Raw genomic sequence first — 10,004 nt, forward strand, 5'->3', positions numbered from 1 at the left:
TCTCAAGTATACAATATAGTATTTTATTGACTATCATCACCATGTGGTCTATTAACTCAGCAGAACTGGCTCATTTTGTAACTGAAAGTTTCTTCAGTTTGATCCAACACTCCCCAGTCCCCCGCCCCCCACAATCCCTGTCAATCACATAGCTACTGTGTATCCTATGATTTTTTAAAGTACCACATAAAGGTCAGCACATATGTAAGTTATCTCTGCTCTGGCTTGTTGCACTTAAACTAGTTCCCTTGGGGTTGATTCAAGTTGTCAAGGCGGCAAGATTTCCTTCTTTATTTGTGGTTGGTTAATCTATTGTGTCTGTGTATCACATTTTCCTTATTTGTTTGCCAGGAGACAGATACTTCCATTGTTTCCATATCTTGGCCATTGTGAATAATGATATACATTTTCCTCATAATTAGTAATACAGAACATGCTTTCATATACTTACTGGTCATTTGTATATCTTATTTGAAAACAAAAAACTGTCTTTTCCCCAATTTTAATTGAGTTATTTTTATCCTTTCTATTATTAGATGGTGTGACTTCCTCATGTATTTTGAATATCCCTTAATCCCTTACCTGATACGTAATTTGAAAATTTATTTTCCCATTCCATTTGTTGCCTTTTTGCTTTGTTGATGACTTCATTTGCTTTGCAGAAGATTTTTAGTTTGGTGTGGTTACACTTGTTTATTTTTGTTTTTTTTGTCATATCCAAAAAAAAAAATTAGTGCCAAGATCAATGTCAATGTGCTTTTTCTTTTTTTAAACATATTTTTATTGCATTTCATTTTTTTGAATTAATTACATTGCATTATGTGATACATTTTTATGCACTGGGATTCCCCCCACTCCTCCCAAAACCCTCCCCCCACGGCGGATTGCTCCACCTTGTTGCATTTCCATAGTTCAAATTCAGTTGGCATTCTTTCATTGGAGGTATTTACCAAGCATAAAGTCTAGCATCTTATTGTCCTGGTAAGTTCAATGGCTTCTTGGTGAGACCATCTCTGGTCTGAAGGTAGAGCTGGCAGAGTATCATGCCAATCAATTAAAAGCCCCAACATAATATTTCCAACCATTTACAACATTGTGGCATTAATTGACATGGTATTGATTAACCAATATGTTAATAGGAAAATGCAGGTTCTCAACCACAACCTGTGACTTCTTCATAGACCTTTCAATTTTGGTTTATATTCAACCGTGTTCTATACACCTTAAAATGGCTTAGATTGCTATTCAGCTGTCTCATGCCTATTTTAATTTTAATCTTTAGCAGTTTATAGCATTGAAGCACGTTTTCGCTGAACCTGGCTGTTTTTCAGGTGGTCTAACTCTATAATTCTAACAGGATATATGTCAACAGTTTAGGTGAGCATGTTTAGGAGGGGTGTGCAGAGAAATCTTCCATACCCCAGTGAGGAGTAACTAATCTTTGTGTCCCACCCAGTGAGTTATAAGTGCATCCCCGCTGACCGTATCCTGTCTGTTTCTAAGCTTTCCTTGTTGTTCTCTATCTATTCTAGTTTTGTTTGTTTGTTACGAGGGGTTTCTGGAGCTCTCCTGATGGTCATTACGAGAGGGGGTGGGGACCCAAAATTGGAAGCAGACAAGGACCAGAGAAAGCTCCTCTCCCTAGTCCTGAAGGAAGTTTACTGTTCTTCTGTTTCTGCGGACCGCTCAGGGATCCTGGTTGTTGTTCCAATGACCTTGGATCCTGCAAGGCAGGATTTGGGCTTCTTCCATCCCATGCGGTAGATCCAATTGGGGGTGGGTGACCTCAGAGTTCTTGGCCTCCGAAGGCACTCCATTTCCCCGTGGTCTCCTTGGCAGTAGGGATGTAGTCCTCGGTGCTCATACTGATAGTCCTTGGTGAGGATCTAGGAGTCTTCAGGATTGGGATAAAAGCCTCCTCCTTTCCGCCTGCTCCACTCTGGGGATCCCTCCCTGCTCTATGTGCATGACCTCCTGTTAAGAGGTTGTTAGGATTACTCCTGATTCCGCCATTTGCCTTTGTAGTTTTGCTATTGTCTAATGCTAATTCGAGTCTGTTGTCTATGAGTTACCAGTTATGATCCTGATAGGTTATATTTCACGTCTTCCTCACACCTTCTAGGGTGATATAAGATTTCTCTGCTCTCCTTTCCCATTTCCAAGTATCATGGGGTCTTACAAGTACATTAAGTTTTACACTTCTTTGATGTAAGATCATAAGCAATCTGCTTCATATCATTGGTTACTTCACAATATCTTATTGCATGAGATACAGACTGTTTGGGGTTGAGATAATATTACTGTTTTTCGGATTGACATCATTTCATAACAGCCACATCGATCACAATAACAACAACAACAACATCAACAACAAATTGTAGCACCCTGCTAAAATAATGTGCCACTGAGTGAGCAACACATGCTTAACTAAAAGGAAACACAGAAGTCTTTTGGGAAATGTGATACCATCATATACTTCATGAGCACTGGATGAATTCTACTAGAGAATAGAGATTATTTGGAAGCAAACAAACTGACATAAAAACATCAAAACATATGAGATACAGCCAAAAGAGCAAACAGAAAATCAATGTGCTTTTTCTGATAAAGACTAATTGATCCTATGGTTGTGTATTTATTTCTGCCCTCTCCATTCTGTTACATGTCTGTTTTCATTCCAATACCATACTACTTTAAAACGTGTGTTTATTTGTTTGAAAGGCAGAGTCACACAGAGAACGAGACTAAGAGACAGATCTTCCATCCACTGATTTATTTCTGAAAACCTGCAAGAGGCACCATTGGGCCAGGCTAAAACGAGGAGCCAGGAGCTTCATCCTGGCTTCCCACGTGGATGGCATGGGCCTCAGCACTTGGGCCATCGTCCACTGCCTCTCAGGTGCAGCAGCAGGAAATTTCCAGAAGCAGAGAAGCAGGGACTCCAGTTGACACTCTGATACAGAATGTATATGCTCCACTTGCAAATCCATACTGGTGTAATTAGTAAAGCTTTGTTAATATAATTTGAAATCAAGAAAGGTGATGACTCCAACTTTGCTCTTTCTCAATATTGTTTTGGTTATTAGAGATCATTTGTGGTTCCATAAACATTTTAGGATTTTTTTCCTACTTCTGAGAAAATGCCATCAGTATTTTGATAGGGAATACACTGAATCTGGGCATTGCTTTGGATGGTGTGATAATTTTTAAAGATTTATTTATTTATTTTCATTGGAAAGGTAGGTCAGATTTGCCAAAATAAGGAGAGACACAAAGATCTGCTCACTCCCCCAGTGGAACTAGGAACTTCCTCCAGGTCTCCCACACAGGTACAGGGCCCCAAGGCTTTGGGCCGTCCTTGACTGCTTTCCCAGGCCACAAGCAGGGAGCTGGATGGGAAGTAGAGCAGCGGGGACATGAACAGGTACCCATATGGGATTCCAGTGCTTGAGGATTTAGCCACTGAGTCATCGTACTAGACCCTGTTGTGGAAATTTTGTAATTGTTCTAGTCCGCAAACATGGGTTATTTTTCTGTTTGTGTCTATTCCAGCTTATTTTCATCAATGCCTTCTACTCCTTAGTAGAAGAGAACAATCTTTCACTCCTCTGGTGAAATTTATTACCAAGTCTTGTTTTTGATGGCTACTGTAAATGAGATTCTTAATTTCTTATTCAGATTGTTCATGGTTAGTGTGAAAATGAAAGTAACTTCTGTATTTTTTTGTTTTGCAATTTTATTAAATTGTATTACTTCTAACAGGTATTGGGTGATTGCCTTTAGGATTTTCTGACTGTAAGTGTAATATCATGTTGTCTGTTGAGAATTTAACTTACTTTTCTTTTTTAAAAAAAGATTTTTATTTTTATTGCAAAGATAGATATACAGAGAGGAGGAGAGACAGAAAGGAAGATAATCTGTCCGATGATTCACTCCCCAAGTGACTGCAATGGCTGATGCCACGCCGATCCGAAGCCAGGAGCCAGGAATCTCCTCCAGGTCTCCCACGTGGGTACAAGATCCAAAGGCTTTGGGCAGTCCTTTACTGCTTTCCCAGGCCACAAGCAGGAAGCTGGATGGGAAGTGGAGCTGCCGGGATTAGAACCGGCGCACATATGGGATCCCAGTGCATTCAAGGCGAGGACTTTAACCACTAGGCCACTGTGTCGGGCCCTAGCTTATTTTTCAATTTGAATAACATTTAGTTCTTTTGTCTTACCTAATTCTGCTGGAACATTTCTTCAGTATCTAGTATAGTGAGAGTTTTGTCATGAAAGGCTGTTGAATGTTGTTAAATGCATTTCCTGTGACTATTGAATCGAAGATTTTTATCCCTCATTCTGTGTATTGGGATGTATATGTTGAACCAACCTTTTCACTCAGGGATAAATCCCATTTGATCATGGTGTATAGTAGAGGGTAGAACCGGCCTCGCAAAGTGAGCTTGGAAGTCTTCCCTTCTTTATGGTTTTTTTTGGGGGGGAAGAGTTTGGGAAGCACTGGCTTTAATTCTTTGAATGCGTGATAGAATCCGCCTGTGAAGTCATCTGTTCCCATGCTTTCTGTTTCTTGGGGGGCTTTTGATTGCTGCTCAATCCCCTTCTTCCTTATTGATCTATTCTATTTATTCATTAATGGGTCTTGACAGATTGTATGTCTTTGGAAATTAGAATAATATTGTGGACTTAATTAATATTCATTAGCTATTTGATTCTTTTACAAAATTATTTTTATTTGAAAGGCAAAGTGACACAGAGAGAGGGAGAGACGGAGAGATCGTTTATCAGGTGATTTATTCCTCAAACACCTGCAACAACCAGGTCTTCTACATGGGTGGCAGGGCCCAAGCACCTGAGCCATCCTGGTCTGCCTTCCCAGGTCCATTAGCTGGAAGCTAACTGGCAGCTGAGACTCACACTGGCACTCCAACATGGGATTCCTGCGTTGCAAGCAGCACCCTAATGTGCTGTGCTCCAACACCAGCCCCTGATTCTTGTTATTTCATGATAAAGGAGAAAGAGTCAATGACATATCAAACTGTTAAAGCAGTGAAAGTAGAAAACACGAAGTTTCCCTGAATGCTTACATAGTCAATTCAGTCCTTAAGCAGGATAAGACATTATCTATCCAAAATACCTGTAAGACCGTGACAGAACAACAAATACAGCACAATAGCACTGAGATGAGGAAGCTGCAGTGGTCGGGCTGATGGAGACAGTTGAATGGTTTCTCCAGAGGCTGAAAACAGGAGGGTGTGGAATTACTGTTTAGTGAGCACTTAGGAAATGGAGTTCTGAGGGCCAATATCATGGCATAGTGGGCTAATCCTCTGCCTATGGCACCAGCATCCCATTCGGGCACTGGCTCAAGTCCTGGCTGCTCCACTTCCAATCCAGTTCCTTGCTAATATGCCTGGAAAAGCTGCAGAAGTCTTTGGGCTCCTGCACCCAGATGGAAAAAAAATGGAAGAATCTCCTGGCTCCCAATTTCAGACCTTTGCTCTGGCCATTTGTCCATTTGGGGAGTAAACCAGTGGACGTAAGATCTCTCTCTCTGAGTATCTCTCCTTCTCTCTGCAACTCTGCCTTTCAAATTAAAAAAATAGTTCTTTAAGAAAAAGAAAAAATGAAATTATGGAGACTTATTTCACATCATGAAAATCCTTAATGCTACTCAACTGTAAATGAAAACATGGCAACAATAGTAAATTTGGTATTGTTTTTTTAAAAACACAACTAAAAATGAAAATTACCTTTTTTTTTTTTTTTAGAAATTGAACTCATCGACAAAGGTAGGCAAGAGGCAGATTCTCTCTTACCTGGTTTCACTGGCCCCTCTCGTTGGCTATCGCACTTGCAAATGTCCACCCCAATCTAATGACATTATTGAACATCTTCAGTCATAAACAACTCTTCAGAGCTTTTTCTGGCAATGTTAGAACTTTTGACGTTTCATCCTGCTCTCAGTACTGGCAAGGGTCAGCAGGCTATATCTTGGACTAAATCTGATTTCCAGGATTAAAGATTAGTTTTTATATTTCTAAAGGGTTGCTAAAGGAGAAGAGGAAAAGGAAGAAATTGTATGTAACCACAAAGCTTAGAATATGTACCATCTTGGCTCTTTCTAATCTTCCTAGCTTCCTGACTCTATTCACAGCACCTTTTGTGTTTTTAAATTGTAGTGATGTACTAGGTGTACAGGAACCAGTCAGACTGTTTTCAGCAAAAGGTGATTTAATAGAGGGCATCCCCATCCACCCAGGGGAAATAATAGGAAAATGGTAAGTTCCTTAGGACAAAATGGTTTCTTTTCATGCTTGGGATATGGTTCTGTGCATAGTAGGTGCTCAGCAAATGTTCCTAAAGCATTGGTTTCTCAACAGTTAAATTACTGAGTACCTGCTCCAAGATAAACACTCCATCAGATCCTTTGGATGGAAAGGTAACTCAAAACATGTAAATGAATTACTGCAGTACTGTGAGATAAGTACAATTATGAAGCTAGCTATAAAGTATAGGGGTAAATAGAGAAGTGATTATGTCTTGAAAAAAGTTGGGAAGCCTTGTCTTCTAGAGATCATTTTTAAGCTGATTGTTGGAAGAATTAGGGACTTGCCAGATGGAAAAGTCCAGGCAGAATGCAACACAAAGTGAAAAGGCCAAAATCTAGGAATGATAGTGTGTTCCTAGTTTGTTTGTTTGTTTGATTGTACTGCCTTTGTTTCAGGAAGAATTTAAGGTAATTTATGTTCCAGTCTTTTCATACTGGAGTGGTTAGAGATGAGACTCAAAGATGGCAGGAAGTATATTATCAAGAGTTTTGTAATTGATGCTTGAATATGAATGGAAAACGAACCCAAGAGGACTGACAATCAGATTTGTTGTGAATTTTCTGTATATTGAATGAATGAAGATAAAAATTGAAGATTAATATGTACATTTACATGATTTCATTTTTGTAAAAGGCAAAAGTGCATTTATGTGTGTTTATATATACTTGTATATACAAAGGAAAATGTTTCAAAGGATATACTTTAACTTGTTCACAGTGATAACCTCTGGGGAATGGGATTAGAGGGAAGGGGATTTATGTGGCTGTCTGTATACTGGGTGGGATATTGTGCTTTTATTTCTGTATTTGAATTTTTAATAAATATGTATTTAATAAACATATATTATTTATAATAAAAAAATAGAGGGCAACAGAAGCTTACAAAATAATTTGAAAATCTGTAGGAATGGGCACTTATACCTCCAGGAATGACTCCCTAGGCCACGGCTACTGGGAGGGGGCGCTGCCACCCCTGCAATAATCGGAAACTCAGGGAGTTAGGCGCCTCCCCCCAGACTGTTTGAGTTCAAGGACAAGTGCTCTCTGGCCGTGACCCAAGGCCAACAAGGCCACTGCTGTCCCAGCCACCACCACCTCTCAACACCCATTGGTTAGTGCCTAGACACTGAAACACTCCTGCCATAGAGCCCAGTGTGCGCACAGCCGAGTTGGCCAACAGAAAGCCAACAGATGGCTGCAGCCTGGGCTCCGCCTTCCAAGTGCAGCTCATTGGCAGCAGCAGACCCCTTGCTGATGGGAGGTGGGGGAGTGTGGTGTTTCCTTCTTTAGCCTTCAAAGTAAGAAAATACACCAGAAGCCTGAAAGGGGTGCTACCAGCCAAAAACAGTTCAGACTGCTGACAACAATCGGTTTGTGATTTCAGGTACTTCTAAGCTTTCCCAGCTTTGGGAATCTTCTTTTCTCCTTTGAGAAATCTTTCCTGACACTGTCATTCCTCCTTCCACCCTTACTGCCTTGGATGTCCTGTGTGAATGTTCATAGCTCTTGGCCTAGCTCTGCAATGTGCATGTCACTCCATATGGTGATAGCCTAGTTTCTTGCTGCTTCGCCTACTGTACTGGCTCCTCGAAGACAGAAACTTAATCTTAAGCTCCTGATTGGGCAGATAATCAGCTTGTATTTGTTGAGGGTGATAAATAATTCCCATATTATAATATCCCAATTGGGCATTTATTTTCTTTATTCTAAACTGTTGGGTACCGGTATCTGTTTATAGTGAAAGCTCAGTAAATGTTAACTGACCCGCTTCCTTTGGGCAGGGCAGAAAGAAATCTACCAGGAGAGAGAGAATATCTTTGACTCTGTATATAGGTTAATAAATGCCATGGAACAGCTAATGTTTGAAGAGTTTCGGCATATTAATACTACACTAAAAACCAGATCTCATTTACTCCTCCTAACTATTAAGTAGATACTATTTCTAGTCTCATTTTATAGATGAAGAACCTGGGACTTAGATAATGTGAGTAGCTTATGTACACTCCTAATGTAAGTGACAGGACTGGGGTTCACAACCAGGCCAGGATAAATTTGTAATCTCCACATTATGATGACCATGATCATGACTGATGGTAGTGAGTGAACAGGACATTGGCCAGGCATTTCACATGTGTTCTCTCTAGATTTTTTGCATAGAATTGATGGTCAGTAGTTGTTACCTGTGATGGGAAGGACAAAGCTCTTGATCACTGTGATCTAGTCCTGCCTGTGCCACTGATTCACTGGGTGACCAGTGATGCACTAACCCTTTTGGGCTCCAGGTGTCTCCTCTGTAAAATAGGAAACAGTCTCCAAAATTCTTCAAGATCTGGAGTTCCAGAACTCTGTGAATAAATCCTGCTTGTTTATCATTCCATGCTTATTGAATCTGTGCAGTAAGACGTCACCCTAAATTCCAAGGATTGTATGTTTTCAAATTTGGTTGCTAGCTTTGTCACATCTTCTGTGTTATCTGATCCTATGCCCTGTGCAGTATATAACAGTATATAACAGGCTTATAATGGTCCATGACAATTGTATAGGTAGATACATATAGATTAGAATCTGTTGGGGAGGGATGGACATTATCCAACCTCACAAGATTGTTGTATGTTACCACCCTTTGGGGTAACATATAGTAACAATGCCAGATCATCCCATGGAATCTCCAAAGTACCCATGAAGGGTTAAGCTTGAAGCTTCCAAACCATACAGTACAGCATGGCTCGTGGTCCAGTTTTCTTCAGGGACTTGATTACAGAAAATTCAGATAGGAAATTAGAAATGGCATTGAGAAAGGCTCATCTGCCTGAAAGCACTACATGCAAAGAACAGAACTCCATCACCTGTTCATATGGGCATCTGTGCATTTCTCAGTAATTGTCACCGTGGTAGCAAGGGAACTTGGCGAGGGGCCTTCTGAGCACAGCACCCCCCAAGGAAAGGATTAACAGCCCATCTTGTGCTATTCTATAACTTTCATTTTAAAGATTTAAAGATCTTGTCTCTCTGTATCTCTCTCTGTGGCTCTGCTTTTCAAATAAATAAAATACATCTTTTTAAAATGTCTCCTACATAAATTGGAGGAGAGGCAGGCTCAAAAGCAGGCCACCTAGCTGATTGGGCTGACCCAAGTTAGATTTCAGGTCAAGGAGGTAAAAAGGTAGCATTTAGGTACTCAGAGATGTTGTGTGATTGGAAGGCTGATATGAAGTGGGAAGTGGAATAGCAAGCAAGTTCACATTCATCAGGCAGGTCTTTCATGGCCCAGTAGTTTTCTGTAAAGACTTGCAGTTACAGATTTGGCAACACTTTTTGAAGTGTTTAACATCAGACCTGAGTTAAAAGTCAGAGAATAGGGGCCCAGCGCGATAGTGTAGTGGTTGAGGTCCTCGCCTTGTACGTGCCAGGATCCCATATGGTCAGCTCCACTTCCCATCAGGCTCCCTGCCTGTGGCCTGGGAAAGCAGTTGAAGATGGCCCAAAGCCTTGGGATCCTGCACCTGCATGGGAGATACGGAAGAGGCTCCTGGCTCTAGGCTTCAGATTGGCGCAGCACTGACCTTTGCGGTCACTTGGGGAGTGAAACATCAGACGGAGGATCTTCCTCTCTGTCTCTCCTCCTCTCTGTTTATCTGCCTTTTCAATAAAAATAAAATAAATCTTTAAGAAAG

This window comes from Ochotona princeps, chromosome 15 (genome assembly GCF_030435755.1).
Source record: "Ochotona princeps isolate mOchPri1 chromosome 15, mOchPri1.hap1, whole genome shotgun sequence".
Classification (NCBI taxonomy): domain Eukaryota; kingdom Metazoa; phylum Chordata; class Mammalia; order Lagomorpha; family Ochotonidae; genus Ochotona; species Ochotona princeps.